At 40.5% G+C, this 23,684-nt stretch overlaps 1 pseudogene; it reads right to left on the bottom strand.

Annotated features, from left to right (window-relative positions):
* Nucleotides 1-23,684, bottom strand: part of LOC122434693 — a 31,443-nt pseudogene that overhangs the window by 1,366 nt on the left and 6,393 nt on the right.

Here is a 23,684-nt window from a genome sequence, read left to right as displayed (position 1 = left end):
TAAATAAGTTCTGAGTCACTTGCACAAGTATTGGGGAAGGTAGTGCATTTCCTCTTAGCTATATTTTTCCTAGCAGGCCAGCTCCACCTGGTGGCATCCACCTGAATGCAGAGGAATGGCCCTGCAACCACTTCTGGACACCACCCCAGACACGGCTGCTCTGGCTGGTGTTGGACTTCCCAGGCACTAGGGGCCTGACCAGATATGCCATAAGGGCATATAGACCTGGGCACAGGCAACTGCACCAGGGAGGGGCAGGTACTCCTCATATCCTCTTGGCTCTGCCCTGCCCACTCTGTGCACTCCCCCTGAGCGGAGAGAAAAGTAGGGGCAGGGAGCAGGACAACTGGAAATAGCTGCAGTCCTGTCCATGTTCTGAGGGCTCTTGACCAGGAAGTTCAGGCCTAGGCTCCAAGCCACAATTGACTTTTGAGTGCTGATTTAGTATCCACAGACTTGATTTAACTCAATTTTGGCTTTTTGCTTTGGGAGTTTATGGGTGCTAAGGGGTGCTAAGGGGCTTGTTTAGGGGTTTTTTTGTGTAGATTTCTTAGTATTTTCTATGTAGAGTGTCATCTGCAGATATGGGCATTTCGTTTCTTCATTTCTCATCTACATGCTTTTCATTTATTCTTATTTTAGGGGCTAAAACTTCCTGTTTTTAAATAAGAGAGTAGAGGTTGGACATCCTTTCCTTGTTCCCAATCTTAGTGGTAACCATTCAGTCTCTCACTATTAAGTATGAAGTTAGCTGTAGGATTTATGTAGATGTTCTTTACAGGTAATTCATCCCTATTCCTAACTTTATGAAAAGTTATCATGAATTGGTGTTAGAGTTTGTAAATAATCTTCTGTGTTCCTAGATGTAATCATATTACTTTTGTTCTTTAGCCTTTGTGGATTACATTAATTGATTTTTTTTAATTTTGAAACAACACTTCATAGCTGGAAAAACTCTCACTTGATCACGATGTATAATTTGTTTTCATACAGTCATAGATTTCTCTTTCTAACATTTTGTTAATGATAATTGTGTTCATGTTCATAAGAGATGTGATATGTAATGGCTTTTTTTTCAGCATTGTCTTTGTCTGGTTTTGCTGTCAGGCTAATATTGGCCTTATCAAGTGAATTGGGAAGGTTTTCTTTCGTTTAATTTTTGAAAAAGATTGTCTGGATTGGTGAGACTTCTTTAATTTTTTTCCCATTTATTTTTACTAGTTGGAGGCTAATTACTTTACAAAATTGTAGTGGGTTTTGCCATACATTGACATGAATCAGCCATGGATTTACATGTGTTCCCTATCCTGAACCCCCTCCCACCTCCCTCCCCATCCCATCCCTCTGGGTCATCCCAGTGCACCAGCCCTGAGCACTTGTCTCATGCATCCAACCTGGACTGGCAATCTGTTTCACACTTGATAATATACATGTTTTGATGCTGTCCTCTCAGATCATCCCACCCTCGCCTTCTCCCATAGAATCCAGAAGTCTGTTCTGTACATCTGTGTCTCTTTTTCTGTCTTGCACATAGGGTTACCGTTACCATCTTTCTAAATTCCATATATATGCATTAGTATACTGGATTGGTCTTTATCTTTCTGGCTTATTTCACTCTGTATAATGGGCTCCAGTTTCATCCATCTCATTAGAACTGATTCAAATGTATTCTTTTTAATGGCTGAGTAATATTCCATTGCGTATACGTACCACAGCTTCCTTATCCATTCGTCTGCTGATGGGCATCTAGGTTGCTTCCATGTCCTGCAAATTGTAAACAGTGCTGTGATGAACACTGGGGTACACGTGTCTCTTTCAGATCTGGTTTCCTTGATGTGTATGCCCAGGAGTGGGATTGCTGGGTCATATGGCAATTCTATTTCAAGTTTTTTAAGAAATCTCCACACTGTTCTCCATAGCGGATGTACTAGTTTGCATTCCCACCAACAGTGTAAGAGGGTTCCCTTTTCTCCACACCCTCTCCAGCATTTATTGCTTGTAGACTTTTGGATAGCAGCCATCCTGACTGACATGTAATGGTACCTCATTGTGGTTTTTTGTTTTTTGCTTTTTTTTCCATTTATTTCTATTAGTTGGAGGCTAATTACTTTACAATATTGTAGTGGTTTTGATTTGCATTTCTCTGATAATGAGTGATGTTGAGCATCTTTTCGTGTGTTTGTGAGCCATCTGTACGTCTTCTTTGGAGAAATGTCTGTTTAGATCTTTGGCCCATTTTTTGATTGGGTCATTTATTTTTCTGGAATTGAGCTGGAGGAGTTGCTTGTATATTTTTGAGATTAATCCTTTGTCTGTTTCTTCATTTGCTATTATTTTCTCCCATTCTGAGGGCTGTCTTTTCACCTTGCTTATACTTTCCTTTGTTGTGCAAAAGCTTTTAAGTTTCATTAGGTCCCATTTGTTAATTTTTGCTTTTATTTCCAATATTCTGGGAGGTGGGTCATAGAGGATCCTGCTGTGAGTTATGTCGGAGAGTGTTTTGCCTATGTTCTCCTCTAGGAGTTTTATAGTTTCTGGTCTTACATTTAGATCTTTAATCCATTTTGAGTTTATTTTTGTGTATGGTGTTAGAAGGTGTTCTAGTTTCATTCTTTTACAAGTGGTTGATCAGTTTTCCCAGCACCACTTGTTAAAGAGGTTGTCTTTTTTCCATTGTATATCCTTGCCTCCTTTGTCAAAGATAAGGTGTCCATAGGTTCGTGGATTTATCTCTGGGCTTTCAATTCTGTTCCATTGATCTATATTTCTGTCTTTGTGCCAGTACCATACTGTCTTGATGACTGTGGCTTTATAGTAGAGCCTGAAGTCAGGCAGGTTGATTCCTCCAGTTCCATTCTTCTTTCTCAAGATTGCTTTGACTATTCGAGGTTTTCTTGTATTTCCATACAAACTGTGAAATTATTATAATTTTCTATTTAAATCATCTGAGCTTAGAAATTTCTTTTTGGAAGACTTTTTTAAATTAAAAATTCAAGTTCTTTAATAGTGATATTCAAATGTCTATTTATTTAATGTTATTTGAGTTTTGATAGTTTTTTATTTTTCAGGAATTAGTCCTTATCTTCTAAATTGTTGAGTTTATAATCATATAACTATTAATGCATGCATGCATGCTAAGTAACTTCAGTCATGTCTGACACTTTGCAATCCTATGGATTGTAGCCAGCCAGTCTCCTCTGTCCATGAGAGTCTCCAGGGAAAAATACTGAAGTGTGAAGAAGATTCCCTTCTCCAGGGGATCTTTGCAACCCAGGGATCCAACCTGTGTCTCTTGTATCTCCTCCAAGGCAGGCTACTTCTTTACCACTAGCGCCACCTGGGAAGCCCATAGTTGTTAATAGTATTTCCATATTATACATTGTAATAGCTGCAGACTGCTGGAGGAGGGCATGGCAGCCCACTCCAGTATTTTTGCCTGGAGAATCCCCATGGACAGAGGAGCCTGGCTACATGTCCATGGGGTCGCAAAGAGTCAGACACGACTGATTGACTAAGCACACACTAGCACTGGAACCATGACTCTGCAGCTGGATAGCATTGCTGACTCAATGAACATGAGTTTGAGCAAGCTCCAGGAGAAGGTGAAGGGTAGGGAAGTCTGGCGTGCTGCAGTCCATGGGGTCGCAAAGTGTCGGACATAACTGAGTGACTGAAAAATAACAACTGGAACCGTATCCTCTGTTTAACTCCTAATACTGGTGATTTGTATTATTCATCTCTCATATTTTTGTCAGTCTTGCTAGAGGGTTTTCAATTTCAGTGATAGTTCTGAAAAAATAAGAGTTTATTTGCTTATCTCTGTTGCTTTCTTATTTTCAATTTGATTTACATTCTGGTGTTTATAATCTCTTTCTTGTGATTCCTTTTGGTTTATTTTTCTCTTTTTTTCCTAGTGTCTTAGGATAGAAATATTTACCTGAGAACTTTTTTTTCTTCTAGTGTAGGCAATTCAATGCTATAAATTTCTATGTCAGCACTGCTTCAGAGGCTTCATTTTTATTCTATTTATGTGCATTTTATTTCCTTTGTGATCAACTTGACCCATGGATTATTTATAAATATGTTGTTTCATTTCAATGTGCTCAGAGAAGTTAATGTTGTCTTTCCATTATTTATTTTCCATTTTGTTCCATTATGGTCAGAGGACACACTCTGTATGAAATCACTTCTCTTCAACTTCTTGAGATTTGTGTCATGGCCCTGGATAAAGGCCTATGTTGGTGAATGTTCCATGGGAACTTGAGGAGAATGTTGGATCCCACCAAAAAAAGATACCCCACATTCAAGGGCAAAGGAGAAGCCCCAGCAAGATGGTAGGAGGGGCGAAATCAAGTTTAGAATTAAACCCCATATCAGCCAGAGGTACTTGGAGGGCTCAGACAAAACCTCGTGCACAGCAGGAGACCCCACAGAGACTGAGCCAGTCTTGCCTTTGAGTGTTTGAGTGTCTCCTGCGGAGATACAGATCAATAGTGGCCTGCCACAGGGGCAGGGGCTCTGGGTGCAGCAGATCTGGTTATGGCATAATCCCTCTTGGAGGAGGTTGCCCTCAACCCACCATAGAGCCACCAGAATTTACACAGGACTGGGAAAACAGACTCTTGGAGGCTACAAACAAAATCTTTTGTGCACCAGGACCCAGGAGAAAGGAGCAGTGACCCCACAAGAGCCTGACCCAGACTTGCTCATGAGTGTTCAGGAGTCTCTGGTGGAGCATGGGTCAGTGGTGGCCTGCTGCATGGTCAGGAGCACTGAGTGCAGTGAGTGCACTGGACCTTTTGAAGGAGGTCACCACTATCTTCATTACCTCCACATTAGTTTGGCCTCAGGTCAAATAACAGGGAGGAAACACAGCCCCACCCATCAACAGAAAAATGGATTAAAGATGGCCCTGCCCATCAGACAAGATCCAGTTTCCCTCTGGTCTCTGCCATCAGGAAGCTTCCATGAGCCTCTTATCCTTATCCATCAGAGGGCAGAAAGAATGAAAACCACAATCAAGGAAAACTGATTACATGGACCACAGCCTTGTCTAACTCAGTGAAATTATGAGCCATGCCATGTGGGGCCACCCAAGACAGATGGGTCATGGTAGAGAGTTCTGATAAAACATGGTCCACTGGAGAAGGGAATGACAAACCACTTCAGTATTCTTGCCTTGAAAACCCCATGAATAGTATGAAAAGGCAAAAAGATAGGACACTGAAAGATGAACTCCCCATGTTGGTAGGTGCCCAATATGCTACTGGAGAAGAGTGGAGAAACAACTCCAGAAAGAACAAAGAGATGGAGCCAAAGCAAAAACACTCGCTTGTGGATATGACTGGTGAAGGAAGTAAAGTCCAGTGCTGTAAGAACAATATTACATAGGAACCTGGAATGTTTGGTTCATGAATCAAGGTAAATTGGAAGTGTTCAAACAGGAGATGACAAGAGTAAGCATCAACATACTAGGAATCAGTGAGCTAAAATGGACTGGAATGGGTGAATTTAACTCAGGTGACCATTATATCTACTACTGTGGACAAGAATCTTTTTGAAGAAATGGAGTAGCCCTCATAGTCAACAAAAGAGTCTGAAATGCAGTACTTGAATGCAATCTCAAAAACAACAAAATGATCTCTGTTCGTTTCCAAGGCAAACCATTCAATATCACAGTAATCCAAGTCTAGGCCCCAACCAGAAATGCTGAAGAATCTGAAGTTGAATAGGTCTATGAAGACCTTCTAGAACAAACACCCACAAACGATGTCTTTTTCATTATTGGGAACCTGAATGCAAAAGTAGGAAGTCAAGAGATACCTGGAGTAACAGGCAAATTTAGCCTTCAAGGACAGAATGAAGCAGGGCAAAGGCTAACAGAGTTTTGCCAAAAAAAATTGATGCTTTTGAACTGTGTTGTTGGAGAAGACTCTTGAGAGTCCCTTGGACTGCAAGGAGATCCACCCAGACAATCCTAAAGGAAATCAGTCCTGAATAATCATTGGAAGGACTGATGCTGAAGCTGAAGCTTGAATACTTTGGCCACCTGATGCGAAAAGACCCTTTGGCCACATGGTGGAAAAAAACCCTGATGCTGGGAAAGATTGACAGTTGGAGGAAAATGGAAAAACGGAGGATGAGATGGTTGGATGGCATCACCAGCTCGATGGACATGAGTTTGAGCAAGCTCTGGGAGTTGATGATGGACAGGAAAGCCTGGCATGCTTGTTCCTTGGAGTTGCAAGGAATTGGACACAACTGAGCAACTGAACCGAACTAAACTGGACTCACCAATGAGAGGGTCACAGTTCTTGAGGAGCTAGCCTACTGTGTTCCCTCTTTGCCTGGCAAAGTAATAAAGTTACTCTTTCCTTCTCATTATAACTCTGTCTCCAAATTTCTGTTTGGCATTGGTGAACAGAAAACCAAAATTGTGGCAAAACTGCTTTCCTATTGCTCCCTCTAACCTAGGCAGGTTAGAGCACAGGTAGAGCACACAGAGTTCAGTTCAGTTCAGTCGCTCAGTCGGGTCCAACTCTTTGTGACTCCATGAATCACAGCATGCCAGGCCTCCCTGTCCATCACAAACTCCTGGAGTTTACTCAAACTCATGTCCATCGAGTTGGTGATGCCATCCAGTCATCTCATCCTCTGTTGTCCCCTTCTCCTCCTGCCCTCAATCCCTCCCAGCATCAGGGTCTTATCCAATGAGTCAACTCTTCACATGAGGTGGCCAAAGTATTGGAGTTTCAGCCTCAGCATCAGTCCTTCCAACGAACACCCAGGACAAATCTCCTTTAGGAGGGACTGGTTGGATCTCCTTGCAGTCCAAGGGACTCTCAAGAGTCTTCTCCAACACCACAGTTCAAAAGCGCCAATGTTTCGGCGCTCAGCTTTCTTCACAGTCCAACTCTCACATCCACACGTGACCATTGGAAAAATCATAGCCATGACTAGACGGACCTTTGTTAGCAATGTAATGTCTCTGCTTTTTAATATGCTATCTAGGTTTGTCATAACTTTCCTTCCAAGGAGTAAGTGTCTTTTAATTTCATGGCTGCAATCACCATCTGCAGTGATTTTGGAGCCCCCCAAAAATAAAATCTGACACTGAGGTAGGGTCAAACCCAAACCTGAGCCTCAGGTAGTACAACTATGGGAAAGGGATAGAAATTTCCTATGCATTTGCACAAGATGCAGATTAAAGCCTTGAGATCTACCTGGTAAATCCTGAATCTGTGAGATACCTGAATAGACAATAAATGTTGCCACAATTGAGACCAGTCTAACGTTTGCACCAGTGGACTTACCAGACAAATACATGCAGGAATTGGGCCAGGTCAGCGTCTGAGCTGGCCCCACAGTGCCCACAACAGGCCTAGAGACCTTCCTAGAGTTATTGGAAGGCCTCCTTGAGAGGCAGGGTTTGGCTCTGGCTCACTGTGGGAACAAGCACACTGAAAGCCAATGCCCCAGAAAAATATTCTTATTACTATTATTTTGTTTTGTTTCCATGTTTCATTTTCTTCAGTTGTTGGTATTGTTGCTTTTAATTTTTTTCATCTTCTATTTTTATTTATTTTTTGTTTTTCTATTTTTATCTTTTGTTGTTTTGGAGATTTTTTTCTTGCTTTCATTCTTTATTTTTTAAATTGATTTTTATGTGTGTATTTTGTTTTCTTCACTTTTTTGTTATCTGTTTGCTTTTTGTTTGTACTCTAGTTTTCTTTTTTTGTTTGTTTGTTTTACTAAGTTTATTTCTTAATGACTATTCTTATTTTGAATTCTTTGTTGGTTCTCTTTTTTCCCTATTTCTTTGTGTGGTGAAAAACTGAAAGCATTTCCTCCAAGATCAGAAACAAGATATGGATATACACTCTTGCCACTTTTATTCAACATGATTTTAGAAGTCCTAGCCATGGCAAGCAGAGAAGAAAAACTAAAAGGGACCAAAATTGAAAAAGAAGTAAAATTGTCACTGTTTGCAAATGACATGATACTATGCATAGAAAATCCTAAAGATGCTACCAGAAAACTACTAGAACTCATCAATGAATTTGGTGAAGTTAGAGGATACAAATTAATACACAGAAATCTCTTACATTCCTATACACTGTTATGAAAGTCAGAAAGATAAATTTGGAAAACAATCTCATTTACCATCACATCAAAAAGAATAAAATACTGATGAATAAACCTACCTAAGGAGAAAAAAGACCTGTAACAGAAAACTTGACAACACTGATGAAAGAAATCAAAGACTACATTAGCAGATGGACAGATATACCATGTTCTTGCACAAATTTACATTACTATTTATAGTGTAAGAGTTTTTATTCTCCAAAACCTCTCCAGCATTTATTGTTTGTAGACTTTTTGATGACGGCCATTCTAACCAGTGTGAGGTCATACCTCATTGAAGTTTTCATTTGCATTTTTCTAATAATTAGTGAGACTTGCCTGGTGGCTCAGAAGGTAAAGAATCCACCTGAAGCCCTGGAGACCAAGGTTCGATCCCTGGATTGGGAAGATCCCCTAGAGGAGAGCATGACAACCCACATCAGTGTTCTAACCTGGAGAATTCCCATGGACAGAGGAGCCTGGTGGGCTTCAGTCCATGGGGTCACAAAGAGTTGGACACGACAGAGTGACTAAGCACAACGAAGCAATAATTAGTGATGTTGAGCACCTTTTCATGTGTTTGTTGATCTATATTTTATTGAAATATAGTTGACTTACAATGTTGTGTTAGCTTAAGGTATACAGCAAAGTGATTCAGTTGTATATGTGTGTGTGTGTGTGTGTCTGTGTGTGTATATCCATTGATCTATATTTCCAGGGGGGTGGGTGGGGCGGGGGTGGTGCCAGTACCAAAGAAAACCATAATTCAAAATGATACATGTACCCCAATGTTTATAACAACACTATTTACAATAGCCAGAACATGGAACCAACCTAGATGTCCATCAACAGAGGAATGGATAAAGATGTGGTGTGCATATATACATATAATGGAATATTATTCAGTCATAAAAAGGAATGAAATTGGGTCATTTGTAAAGAGACGGTAGGATCTAGAGAGTGTCACATAAAGTGAAGTAAGTCAGAAAGAGAAAAACAAATATCACATATTAGTATATATATGCGGAATCTAGAAAAATGGTAGATGATCTTATTTGCAAAGCAGAAATAAAGACATGGAGGTAGAGAATAAAAAAATGAGAATACCAAAGGGAAAATCAGGGTGGGAAAAATTTGGATATTGGAATTGATACATTTACACTATTGATACTATGTATAAAACAGATAACTGATGAGAGTATACTGTATAGCACAGGGAATTCTATTTAATGTACAGTGGTAACCAGGATGGGAAGGAAGTCCAAAAGGGACCACATATATCACATGTATGGCTGATTAATTTTGCTGTACAATAGAAACTAACACAATATTGTAAAGCAATTATACTCCAATAAAAATTAATTTAAAAAATAATCCAAATCAGAAATGAAAATGTAAAATATTCTATTTGCTGATGTCAAGATCTTATTTAGGGAAAAGCCTTAGGACACCAGTAAATACTTTAAACACTGATGAAAGAAATTAAAACAAACACAGTAAATGGAAAGACATTTTGTTTTCATGGATTGGAAGAATTAATATTGTTCGCATGCCTGGACTACTGACAGTGCAATTGTGCAGTAGTTTGAGCATTCTTTGGGATTGCCTTTCTTTGGGATTGCAACGAAAACTGACCTTTTACAACCTCTTTAACAAGTGGTGCTGGGAAAACTCGTCAACCACTTGTAAAAGAATGAAACTAGAACACTTTCTAACACCATACACAAAAATAAACTCAAAATGGATTAAAGATCTAAATGGAAGAACAGAAACCATAAAAGTCCTAGAGGAGAACATAGGCAAAACACTCTCTGACATAAATCACAGCAAGATTCTCTATGACCCACCTCCCAGAATATTGGAAATAAAAGCAAAAATAAACAAATGGGACCTAAATAAACGTAAAAATTTCTGCACAACAAAGGAAACTATAAGCAAGGTGAAAAGACAGCCTTCAGAATGGGAGAAAATAATAGCAAATGAAGCAACAGACAAAGGATTAATCTCAAAAATATACAAGCAACTCCTCCAGCTCAATTCCAGAAAAATAAATGACCCAATCAAAAAATGGGCCAAAGATCTAAACAGACATTTCTCCAAAGAAGAGGTACAGATGGCTAACAAACACATGAAAAGATGCTCAACATCACTCATTATCAGAGAAATGCAAATCAAAACCTCAATGAGGTACCATTACACGCCAGTCAGGATGGCTGCTATCCAAAAGTCTATAAGCAATAAATGCTGGAGAGGGTGTGGAGATAAAGGAACCCTCTTACACTGTTGGTGGGAATGCAAACTAGTACAGCCACTATGGAGAACAGTGTGGAGATTCCTTTAAAAACTTGAAATAGAATTGCCATATGACCCAGCAATACCACTCCTGGGCATACACACCGAGGAAACTAGATCTGAAAGAGACACGTGCACCCCAATGTTCATCCTAGCACTGTTTATAACAGCCAGGACATGGAAGCAACCTAGATGCCCATCAGCAGACGAATGGATAAGGAAGCTGTGGTACATATACACAATGGAATATTACTCAGCCATTAAAAAGAATTCATTTGAATCATTTCTAATGAGATGGATGAAACTGGAGCCCATTATACAGAGTGAAGTAAGCCAGAAAGATAAAGACCAATACACTATACTAATGCATATATATGGAATTTAGAAAGATGGTAACAATAACCCTATATGCAAAACAGAAAAGAGACACAGATGTACAGAACAGACTTTGGAACTCTGTGGGAGAAGGCGAGGGCGGGATGTTCTGAGAGAATAGCATTGAAACAAGTATACTATCAAGGGTGAAACAATTCTCCAGCCCAGGTTGGATGCATGAGACAAGTGCTCAGGGCTGGTGCACTGGGAAGACCCAGAGGGATGGGATGGGGAGGGAGGTGGGAGGGAAGATTCGGATGGGGAACACATGTAAATCCATGGCTAATTCATATCAATGTATGACAAAAGCCACTACAATATTGTAAAGTAATTAGCCTCCAACTAATATAAATAAATGAAAATAAAATAAAATAAGTGCTGGGAAATGGGGGGGGGAGGGAAGAAAATTGACCTTTTCCAGTTCTGTGGCCACTGCTGAGTTTTCCAAATTTGCTGGCATATTGAGTGTAGCACTTTCACAGCATCATTTTTCAGAATTTGAAATAGCTCAACTGGAATTCCATCACCTCCACTAGCTTTGTTTGTAGTGATGCTTTCTAAGGCCCACTTGACTTCACATTCCAGGATGTCTGGCTCTAGGTGAGTGATCACATCATCATGATTATCTAGGTCGTGAAGATCTTTTTTGTACAGCTCTCCTGTGTATTCTTGCCACCTCTTCTTAATATCTTCTACTTCTGTTAGGTCCATACAATTTCTGTCCTTTATCGATCCCATCTTTGCATGAAATGTTCCCTTGGTATCTCTAATTTTCTTGAAGAGATCTCTAGTCTTTTCCATTCTATTTTTTTCCTCTATTTCTTTGCATTGATCGCTGAGGAAGGCTTTCTTATCTCTCCTGGCTATTCTTTGGAACTCTGCATTCAAATGGGAATATCTTTCCTTTTCTCCTTTGCTTTTCGCTTCTTTTCTTTTCACAGCTATTTGTAAGGCCTCCTCAGACAACCATTTTGCCTTTTTGGGAAATATATGGGGAAACAGTAGAAACAGTGTCAGACTTTATTTTTTGGGGGGCTCCAAAATCACTGCAGACGGTGATTGCAGCCATGAAATTAAAAGACACTTACTCCTTGGAAGGAAAGTTATGACAAACCTAGATAGCATATTAAAAAGCAGAGACGTTACTTTGCCAACAAAGGTCCATCTAGTCAAGGCTATGATTTTTCCAGTGGTCATGTATGGATGTGAGAGTTGGACTGTGAAGAAAGCTGAGCGCTGAAAAATTAATGCTTTTGAACTGTGGTGTTGGAGAAGACTCTTGAGAGTCCCTTGGACTGCAAGGAGATCCAACCGGTCCCTCCTAAAGGAGATTTGTCCTGGGTGTTCGTTGGAAGGACTGATGCTGAGGCTGAAACTCCAATACTTTGGCCACCTCATGTGAAGAGTTGACTCATTGGAAAAGACTCTGATGCTCAGAGGGATTGGGGGCAGGAGAAGGGGACGGCAGAGTTTGAGATGGCTGGATGGCATCACCAATCAATGGATATGAGTTTGAGTAAACTCCAGGAGTTGGTGATGGACAGGGAGGCCTGGCATGCTGCAATTCATGGGGTCGCAAAGAGTCAGACACGACTGAGTGAGTGAACTGAACTGAACTGAACTGAACTACTGAGAGAGTCAATTCCTAGGCAAGTTGATAAGAAGTCCAGGGTCCCTGGCTGGGAGAAAGGGGTCTGGGTCTCTCAAGGAGGAGATGGGGGTCTGGAGTTCTCAAGGATGAGAAAAAGACAGACTTTTTTTCTATATTTCTTTGTCTTAGTCTACATAACAATGTATCTTGCTTGAGGACATGTTTCTCCTCAACAAAAACCTTCTGACTAATCTTGAGATCTTAAGATATTTTGTATATTGTGGGAGTGGGTCTGGTGAGACCTTTCTATTGTTAGTTCTAATCTTGTTAATTTAAGAAGTATGTTGTGGGAATGGGTCTGGTAAAAGTATATAAGCTCTTGATAAGACTAGCCCGTGGGGGAATTCTTCATCCCCCTTCTAATGTCTATGTCAGAAGCTTTCTCTGTCCCTTTTCATACTTTAATAAAACTCTGCTACACAAACGCTCTTGAGTGATCAAGGCTGGTTCCTTGTCCCAAAGCTAAATCTTCTTTAGAGATCACGAATCCAACATTGTTCTCCATAAGGCATCACTACCCAAATCCACCTACACATTCAATGCAATCCTTATTAATATTTCTAAGTCACTAGACCATTCAGGTATAACCTAAATCAAATCCCTTATGATTATACAGTGGAAGTGACAAATAGATTCAAGGGATTAGATCTGGTAAACAGAGGGCCTGAATAACTATGGACAGAGGTTCATGACACGGTACAGGAGGCAGTGATCAAGGCCATACCCAAGAAAAAAGAAATTCAAAAAGGCAAAATGATTGTCTGAGGAGGCCTTACAAATAGCTGAGAAAAGAAGACAAGCTAAAGGTGAAGGAGAAAAGGAAAAGGTGGCAAGAATACACAGACGAATTATACAAAAAAAGATCTTCATGATTCAGATAACCATGATGGTGTGATCACTCACCTAGAACCAGACATCCTAGATTGTGAAGTCAAGTGGGCCTTAGGAGGCATCATTATGAACAAAGTTAGTGGAGGTGATGGAATTCCAGTTGAGCTATTTCAAATCCCAAAAGATGATGCTGTTAATGTGCTGCATTCAGTATGCCTTCCAAATTCAGCAAATTTGGAAAACTCAGCAGTGGCCACGGAACTGGAAAAGGTCAATTTTCATTCCAATCCCAAAGAAAGGCAATGCCAAAGAATTTTCAGACTACCACACAATTGCCTCATCTCACAGGCTAGCAAGCTAATTCTCAAAATTCTCCAAGCCAGGCTTCAACAGTACATGAACTGTGAACTTCCAGATGTTCAAGCTGGATTTAGAAAAAGCAGAGGAACCAGAGGTCAAACTGCCAACATCCGTTGGATCATCAAAAAGCCAAGAGAGTTCCAGAAAAACATCTACTTCTGCTTTATTGACTATGCCAAAGCTTTTGACTGTGTGGATGACAACAAACTGTGGAAAATTCTTCAAGAGATGGCAGTACCAGACCACCTTACCTGCCTCCTGAGAAATCTGTATGCAGGTCAAGAAGCAATAGTTAGAACCAGACATGGAACAATAGACTGGCTCCAAATCGGGAAAGGAGTATGTCAAGGCTGTATGTTGTCACCCTGCTTATTTAACTTCTATGCAGAGTGCATTATGCGAAATGCCAGGCTGGATGAAGCAGAAGCTGGAATCAAGATTGCCGGGAGAAATATCAATAACCTCAGATATGCAGATGACACCACCCTTATGGCAGAAAGTGAAGAGGAACTAAAAAGCCTCTTGATGAAAGTGAAAGAGGAGAGTGAAAAAATTGGCTTAAAACTCAACATTCAAGAAACGAAGATAATGGCATCGGCCCAATCACTTCATGGCAAATAGATGGGGAAACAATGGAAACAGTAACAGACTTTATTTTCTTGGGCTCCAAAATCACTGCAGATGGTGACTGCAGCCATGAAATTAAAAGACACTTGTTCCTCAAAAGAACAGCTATGACCAACCTAGACAGCATATTAAAAAGCAGAGACAATACTTAGCTCACAAATGTCCATCTAGTCAAAGGTATGGTTTTAAACTGTGGTGTTGGAGGACACTCTTGAGAGTCCCTAGGATTTCAAGGAGCTCAAACTAGTCAATCCTAAAGGAAATCAGTCAATCCTAAAGGAAATCAAACCTGTCAATCATAATATCAAATCATTCAATCCTAAAGGAAACTAGTCAATCCTAAAGGAAATCCTTTCTCTAATTAGCAGCTTGCTAATAGGTATAAAACTCCTTGCTATAAACTAGCAAGGGGGCACTCTTTCTTTCCCCTTCTGATGCCTATTTCAGAAGCTTTCTCTATCTCTTTTATACCTTAATAAAGCTTTATTACACAAAAACTCTGAGCAATCAAGCCTCATCACTGGCCCTAGCTCGAATACCTCTCCTCCCGAGGCCAAGAATCCCAGTCGGCTTATAGCAGCAACCTTTCTGTAATATTGCAGAACTGTCTGTTTCTCTCTTCTCTTCTGTCTGTTTTTTGCTTCACATATATTGTGACAGTCTTGTTAGTTGTGTGTATGTTTATAATTATAGCTTCTTGTTGAATTGACCCTTTAATCAATGTGAAATAGCCTTCTTTGTGCCTTAAAACACATTTTGACTTAAAGTCTGTTTTATATGATATTTATATAACCACCCAAGTTCTCTTTTGGTTGCTCTTTGTATGGAGTATTCCCTATATAGTTTCACTTTCAACCTACCAGTTTCTTTTAATTAAAATGAGTATTTTGTAGGCAGCATATAGTTTGATCATATTTTTTCACCCCTTCTGCCAATCTATGCCTTTTGATTAGAGAGTTTACTCTATTTACATTTAAACTTATTACTAATAATGAAGAATTTGCTCAAACATTTCACTTTTTTTTTTCTTGTGTCTTATAGCTTCTCCTTCCCCGTTACCTCCACTACTGCCTTCATTTGTGTTTAATTGATCTTTTATCATTGTGTACTGTTTTTATACCCTTCTTATTTTCCTTTTTGTATGTTTTTTATTTATTTTCTTAGTGTTTATCCTGGGAATTACAAGAACCATATTGAATTTGTAACATTTTAGTTTTAATTAATAATAACAGCTTCAATAGCATGCAGAACTCTGCTCTTATACTCCTATATACCTTTGTTCTTTCCCCTTTATGATATTATTGCCATAACTTACATCTTTAGTCAATGTGCCTCCACTAGCACTGACTTACAATTATTGTTTTATGAATTTGTCTTTCAACTCATACAATAGACAAGTTACAAACAATGATAAAATAATACTGAATTTTATATTTACCAGTTTAAAAAGTTTTACCAGTGTTCTTTATTTCTTTGTTTGGCTATCTAGCTTCCTTTCCTTTTAGCCTGATTCCCTTTTGCATTTCTTGTAGGACAAGTCTACTGGTGACAAATTCTACTTTTGTTTGTTTGAGACTATCTTGAGTTCTCCTTCAATTTTGGTGAATACTTCTGCAGATATAGAATTCTTAGTTGATTTTTTTTCTTTTCATGTTTTAAATATGTCTTCTGGCCTCCATGGTTTTTGATGAGAAATCAGCTGTTAGTTTTGGGGAAAAATTAAAATACAAGTGAAATCTGCTTCCCCAACACCCCCCAAAAAAGTTCAATGATTGAACAGCTATCCATGAGTAAAGACAGCTCTTTACAGGAAAACCTCTTGCTTATGTGCTGTTGCTAAGTCAAGTCTGATTCTTTTGACCGAGAGTGTAAGCCTCCGTAGGCAGGCCAGAGGTCCCCAAGTGGCAGGAAGAAATAAAAGTGCAAGTGGCAGATTTTTTTGTTGTTGCTGTTGTTTCCAGTAACAAACTAAACTCTCATTCTGTGGGCAAGGTCAAAGCAGGAGCCTGCTGGAGAGAAGTTTGAAGAGGTTACAAGCTTTGAGTATCTGGAGACCAAACCAGCTTGTGGTTTGGGCTTGTCAAGTTTCAGTTATATATGTTTATATAAAGGTCAGGCAAATTCCCTATAACCCATAATCCAAATGCAGCAATAGCCTGCAATCCAAAATCCTCTCAGTTGTCTTAAAATCATAGGCAGGGGATGACTTAGACAATAGAGTATAAGGATCAGGCACCACAGAGTGTAAAGGAACCACAGCTTCATTTATTATTTGTAAATCTTGAACTAATCTCCACTTATCATTTAGTTTTTTACATGCAAAATAGGAGTGTTGCATGGACTGTTACAGGGAATTAATAGTCCCTGCTCCTATAAGTTCTCAGTGGTGGGTTTCAACCCTTTCTTAACCTCAGGCTTCAGTGGATACTGCTTTTGATGTGGCAATAGGTGAGGGTCTTTGAGACTGACAATGACATGGATAGCATTTTGTGCTCTACCGACAGCTTTTCCATCAGCCCACGCTCTAAGATTTACATTTTGTTCAATTAGTAGGAGAGAAAGAGCAGGCTCCATATTCATAAAGAGGCCTGGACATTGATCAGGATATCCCTCCCCAAAGAGGTGAAGGAGACTCTGGCAGTAGAGTCTGACCCCTGAGACCTACAGCTCATAGGGCAGTCTCCTCTCTAATGTGGTCCTTTGCAGACTGAACATGGAGCCAGAGCAATTCTACTTGAGGTGCCCCTCTTTTTTTTTTTTTTTTTTAAGTTTGTCATTTTGCTATTTGCTTTTCTTAATTTTTTATTTATTTTTTATTTTTTTCTCCCTCTCTTTTTTTTAATTTATTTTTATTAGTTGGATGCTAATTACTTCACAACATTGCAGTGGGTTTTGTCATACATTGACATGAATCAGCCATGGAGTTACATGTATTCCCATCCCGATCCCCTCCCACCTCCTCTCCCCCGATTCCTCTGGGTCTTCCCAGTGCACCAGGCCCGAGCACTTGGCTCATGCATCCCACCTGGGCTGGTTGATCTGTTTCACTTTAGATAATATACATGCTGTTCTCTAGAAACATCCCACCCTCGCCTTCTCCCACAGAGTCTAAAAGTCTGTTCTGTACATCTGTGTCTCTTTTTATGTTTTACATATGGGTTATCGTTACCATCTTTCTAAATTCTATATATGTGTTAGTATACTGTATTGGTCTTTATCTTTCTGCTTACTTCACTCTGTATAAGGGGCTCCAGTTTCATCCATCTCATTAGAACTGATTCAAATGAATTCTTTTTAAAGACTGAGTAATATTCCATGGTGTATATGTACCACAGCTTCCTTATCCATTCGTCTGCTGATGGGCATCTAGGTTGCTTCCATGTCCTGGCTATTATAAGCAGTGCTGCGATGAACATTGGGGTACACGTGTCTCTTTCAGATCTGGTTTCCTCGGTGTGTATGCCCAGGAGTGGTATTGCTGGGTCATATGGCAATTCTATTTCAAGTTTTTAAAGGAATCTCCACACTGTTCTCCATAGTGGCTGTACTAGTTTGCACTCCCACCAACAGTGTAAGAGGTTTCCTTTATCTCCACACCCTCTCCAGCATTTATTGCTTGTAGACTTTTGGATAGCAGCCATCCTGACTGGCGTGTAGTGGTACCTCATTGAGGTTCTGATTTGCATTTCTCTGATAATGAGTGATGTTGAGCATCTCTTCGTGTGTTTGTGAGCCATCTGTACGTCTTCTTTGGAGAAATGTCTGTTTAGATCTTTGGCCCATTTTTTGATTGGGTCATTTATTTTTCTGGAATTGAGCTGGAGGAGTTGCTTGTATATTTTTGAGATTAATCCTTTGTCTGTTGCTTCATTTGCTATTATTTTCTCCCAATCTGAGGGCTGTCTTTTCACCTTGCATATACTTTCCTTCGTTGTGCAAAAGCTTTTAAGTTTCATTAGGTCCCATTTGTTTAGTTTTGCTTGTATTTCCAATATTCTGGGAGGTGGGTCATAGAGGATCCTGCTGTGAGTTATGTCGGAGAGTGTTTTGCCTATGTTCTCCTCTAGGAGTTTTATAGTTTCTGGTCTTACATTTAGATCTTTAATCCATTTTGAGTTTATTTTTGTGTATGGTGTTAGAAAGTGTTCTAGTTTCATTCTTTTGCAAGTGGTTGACCAGTTTTCCCAGCACCACTTGTTAACGAGGTTGTCTTTTTTCCATTGTATATCCTTGCCTCCTTTGTCAAAGATAAGGTGTCCATAGGTTCGTGGATTTATCTCTGGGCTTTCAATTCTGTTCCATTGATCTATATTTCTGTCTTTGTGCCAGTACCATACTGTCTTGATGACTGTGGCTTTGTAGTATAGTCTGAAGTCAGGTAGGTTGATTCCTCCAGTTACATTCTTCTTTCTCAAGATTACTTTGGCTATTCGAGGTTTTTTGTATTTCCATACAAATTGTGAAATTATTTGTTCTAGTTCTGTGAAAAATACCGTTGGTAGCTTGATAGGGATTGCATTGACTCTATAGATTGCTTTGGGTAGTATAGCCATTTTGACAATATTGATTCTTCCAATCCATGAACACGGTATGTTTCTCCATCTGTTTGTGTCCTCTTTGATTTCTTTCTTTATAGTTTTCTACGTATAGGTCTTTTGTTTCTTTAGGTAGATATACTCCTAAGTATCTTATTCTTTTTTTGCAATGGTGAATGGTATTGTTTCCTTAATTTCTCTTTCTGTTTTCTCACTGTGAGTGTATAGGAATGCAAGGGATTTCTGTGTGTTAATTTTATATCCTGCAACTTTACTATATTCGTTGATTAGCTCTAGTAATTTTCTGGTAGAGTCTTTAGGGTTTTCTATGTAGAGGATCATGCCATCTGCAAACAGCGAGAGTTTCACTTCTTCTTTTCCTATCTGGATTCCTTTTACTTCTTTTTCTGCTCTGATTGCTGTGGCCAAAACTTCCAAGACTATGTTGAATAGTAGTTGTGAGAGTGGGCATTGAGGTGCCCCTCTTTTCCACAGTAACAGCATGTCCATCCCTTTTCACCTGGGCCTCTCTGGGCATCTTTCTCCAGCTGTTTCAGAGCTAATCTGAAAGGCGTTGTTAGGGCCTCAGTCTTTCCCTGGTCTTTTTCTGTCTCTTCTCTTCTTTCTACCTGTCATAATAAACTGAGTCACTTGCAACAGGTTATCTAAGGATGATTTGGTCCATACACCTGTTTTTGTAGCTTACAGTGGATATCTAGAGCCAACTGAGTGAGAAATCTATCTTTTAAGATCATTTCTCCCTCTGTACTTTTGGGATCAATTTCAGTGAATCTGTGAAAGGGCTTCCTGTAGTCTATCTAGGAATTTACCAGAAGCTTCCCTCTCTCTCTGTTCTATGCTTGTCAGTTTGGCATAGTTTAAAGTCTTGGTGTGTGCTCACTTGAGTCCTGACAAGAACACATCTGAAAAAGTAACTCTGGTCCCCATGTTCCTTTAGTTGTGTTATAGTCCCAGTCTAACTGTTGTGGAGACTTCCTGATTCCGAGTAAGGAAGGCAGGTATCTCACCCTCCGCACTTTCTGCTGATTCATTACCAAGCCATTCATATCCATAGGTAACTGCTTTTCCCCAAAATTCAAGCCTTTTTTTTTTTTTTTTTTTTTTTTTAGTTCATCACTTTTGGTTGGAAGTGTTTTTGTTTTGTTTTGTTTTTCTTTTTTTTTCCTTCATTTATTTTTATTACTTGGAGGTTAATTACTTTACAATATTGTAGTGGTTTTTACCATACATGGCTGAGTCATGTCAATGTATGGCAAAATTCGAGCTTTTGAGTCAGGAGTTAGCGTCTGTCCCAAGACATACATTACATCTTTCCAAGTAAGGTCATAAAGTAAAGTTAGTCCCTTAAAGACTTATATATATATATAGTCTCAACTGCAATTGGGACTGTTTGAATTTCTACTGAAACTAAGGCAACCCCTCCTGGAAGGGTGTCCTGACTCTCAGCCTGCTTAGTTGGGAGCCCTGGATACAGGGGCAAAATAAGAGGACAGGAGGGAACTGAAGCTTTCATACCCAAATCTGTACCCTTAGGACATAAGGCTGGCATGTCTTGCAGAGAGAAAAAGCACAACACATATAGCACTTCTTTCCATTTCCCTTGCTTTCTACAGAAACAGTCTAATTGTAAAACAGTATTATAATTAGGAGACCCTTCAACTGGCCAGCGTTCCCCATCTTCCAAAGGATACTGTGGCCATTCAGTATCACAGAAGAAGATCAGGTGTGCCTTTTTTCAACTCTGGGGATCAAAATTGTCACAGTATTTTATTAAAAAAATTAATTCCCACTTTAAAGGGGTTGGTTCTGGAACTGCTAGCTCCCATCTGTAAGAGACGGGAAAAGTGACATTTACAGCTGTAGCTTTTTCCTACTGGAGGCATCCCTCCCTGCTCTAGATGGGGGTGGAGATAGACTTTCCACCGAAGCTTTCCTTCCCTGGTCAGACTTAGTCTGTCCCTTACCTACGCAGGTGCCTTACCCATCCCTCCCAGTTCTACCAACAAGGCAAGGTGGAGTTGCACCAGGGGTAGACCCAATGGCATCCCAGATTGATGTCCAGCTCCTCCCCATCAAGACATTTGTCTGATTTCTGTTCCCCCTCTGATGCCACTTGGAGTACAACAGAGTAGCCTTCCAGAATGACTCCCAAACTAGGACTATTAAGGGAAGTATCCATCTTCTGTGTGCCTGTGCACATTCCTGAGTACAGTCTTGACCACAGTAGAAGCATTGAGTCATAAAGGGATGAACATAAAACACAAGATGCCCGTTCTGAGTGTCACCACACCAGTATGTGTGATAGCAAAAGAGGTGGTGAAGGGCCAGCCAGTGAGGAAAAAGTGATTTTTGTCCTTGAGCTATTAGGGCCAATCCCTCCAGCTCATTCCCACAGATTCCACAGAAAGAATGTCTAAGGAGTTGAGATAAAAGCCACCAGATAGCCTCCTCTGGTCCATTAAGAACTACTGTAGCCAAAGGAAGAAGCCCATAGCACTTCCAATCTGACCAGATACTGGAATTCCCAATCTGTGTCCTTAAGACCTCATGGTCACCAGCAATGCTTCTATCCACATAGATTGGAGGTAGAGGCATGACAAAGACTTACTTTCAGGTTGCTGGCCCCTGAGACAGGCAGCCAAGAGAGTGACCTCTAGCCTGAGAGAAGTTCCTGGAGCTAGAGCTCCACCTTGCTCCTGAACGTGCTCTTGTAACTTTAGGCTCCTAGCAAGGCTAGGCGCTTCCAAACTTGGGGTCTAAGTAAAAGTACATAGTAACAGCATGAACCACAAGTTCCTTGAAAGTCTAAATCTGACATATTAGGTTAGTAGTTCTAATTCCCAGGCAGTTATGAAAAGGGCAAAGAGACTGGAAAGTTTGACTGAGAAAGGAGAGTGGTCCACACACATTGTCCAACTCTGGCCACTCCCTTGGAGGAGACATTGGATGCCTCTTGACATTAGCCAGTCGATATAATCCCCTGACAGGGTTTCTGCCATAAGCAGTATGAGGTCACCATAGAACCACAGATTAGGACAGAACTCTTGTTTTGCATGTGTTTGTGCATCTCTTTCAATCAATCACTCACACAGGCACACTGTAGTAAAGTAAAGCAGAAAACATGTGTATTGGAGAACAAAGAACTAGAGCTCTGAGTGTCCCCATCTTGTCCTGAAGGATTCTGGATGAGCCCCCAAGATGAAAGGTTGCTGCTACCATGAACAATGCCAGGATTCTTGGCCTCTGGAGGAGAGGAATTTGATCCATGGCCAGTGATTAGGCTTGATCGCTCAGAGCTTTTTAGTTTCATTAAAGTATAAAAATGATAGAGGAAGCTTCTAACATAGACATCAGAAGGGTGGACAGAAAGAGTGCCCCCTTGCTAGTTCTTAGCAAGGGATAATATACCTATGGGCTTCCCTGATAGCTCAGTTGGTAAATAATCCACTTGCAATTCAGGAGACCCCAGTTCAACTCCTGGGTCAGGAAGATCTGCTGGAGAAGGGAAAGGCTACCCACTCCAGTATTCTTGGGCTTCTCTTGTGGCTCAGCTGGTAAAGAATCTGCCCGCATTGCGGGAGACCTGGGATCGATCCCTGGGTTGGGAAGATTCCCTGGAGAAGGGAATGGCTACCAACTCCAGTATTCTGGCCTGGAGAATTCCATGGACGCAAAGAGTCAGACACGACTGAGTGACTTTCACTTTCACTATATACCTATTAACAAGCTGCTAATTAGAGAAATATTGTTCATGGGGTTCTCACGGCAAGAATACTGAAGTGGCTTGCCATTCCCTTCTCCAGTGGACCACATTCTGTCAGACCTCTCCACCATGACCCGTCTATCTTGGGTGGCCCCACACGGCATGGCTTAGTTTCATTGAGTTAGACAAGGCTGTGGTTCGTGTGATCAGATTGGCTAGTTTTCTGTGATTATGGTTTCAGTGTGTCTGCCCTCTGATTCCCTCCCAACACCTCGCAATACCGTCTTACTTGGGTTTCTCTTACCTTGGACGTGGGGTATCTCTTCACGGCTGCTCCAGCAAAGCACAGCCACTGCTCCTTACCTTGGACGAGGGGTATCTCCTCACGGCCACACCTCCTGACTTTGAACGTGGAGTAGCTCCTCTCGGCCCTCCTGCACCCATGCAGCTGCCGCTCCTTGGACATGGGGTTGCAAGGTCTGATGCTGTAAAGAGCAATATTGCATAAGAACCTGGAATGTTAGATCCCTGAATCAAGGCAAAATGGAAGTGGTCAAACAGGAGATGGCAAGAGTGAGCGTCGACATTCTAGGAATCAGTGAAATAAAATGGACTGGAAATGGGTAAATTTAACTCAGACGACCATTATCTACTGTGGGCAGGAATACATTAGAAGAAATGGAGTAGCCATCATGGTCAACAAAAGAGTCTGAAATGCAATACTTGGATGCAATCTCAAAAATGACAGACTGATCTCTGTTCGTTTCCAAGGCAAACCATTCAATATCACAGTAATCCAAGCCTATGCCCCAACCAGTAATGCTGAAGATGCTGAAGTTGAACGGTTCTGTGAAGACCTACAAGACCTTTTAAAACTAACACCCAAAAAAAGATGTCCTTTTCATTATAGGGGACTGGAATACAAAAGTAGGAAGTCAAGAAACACCTGGAGTAACAGGCAAATTTGGCCTTGGAGTATGGAATGAAGCAGGGCAAAGGCTAATAGAGCTTTGCCAAGAGAATGCACTGGTCATAGCAAACACCCTCTTCCAACAACACAAGAGAAGACTCTACACATGGACATCACCAGATGGTCAACACCAATATCAGATTGATTATATTCTTTGCAGCCAAAGATGGAGAAGCTCTATACAGTAAGCAAAAA

The sequence above is a fragment of the Cervus canadensis genome, chromosome X, assembly GCF_019320065.1.
Source record: "Cervus canadensis isolate Bull #8, Minnesota chromosome X, ASM1932006v1, whole genome shotgun sequence".
NCBI lineage: Eukaryota > Metazoa > Chordata > Mammalia > Artiodactyla > Cervidae > Cervus > Cervus canadensis.
Note: the sequence above shows the minus strand (reverse complement) of the source record. Positions and strands in the feature narration are given on the sequence as shown.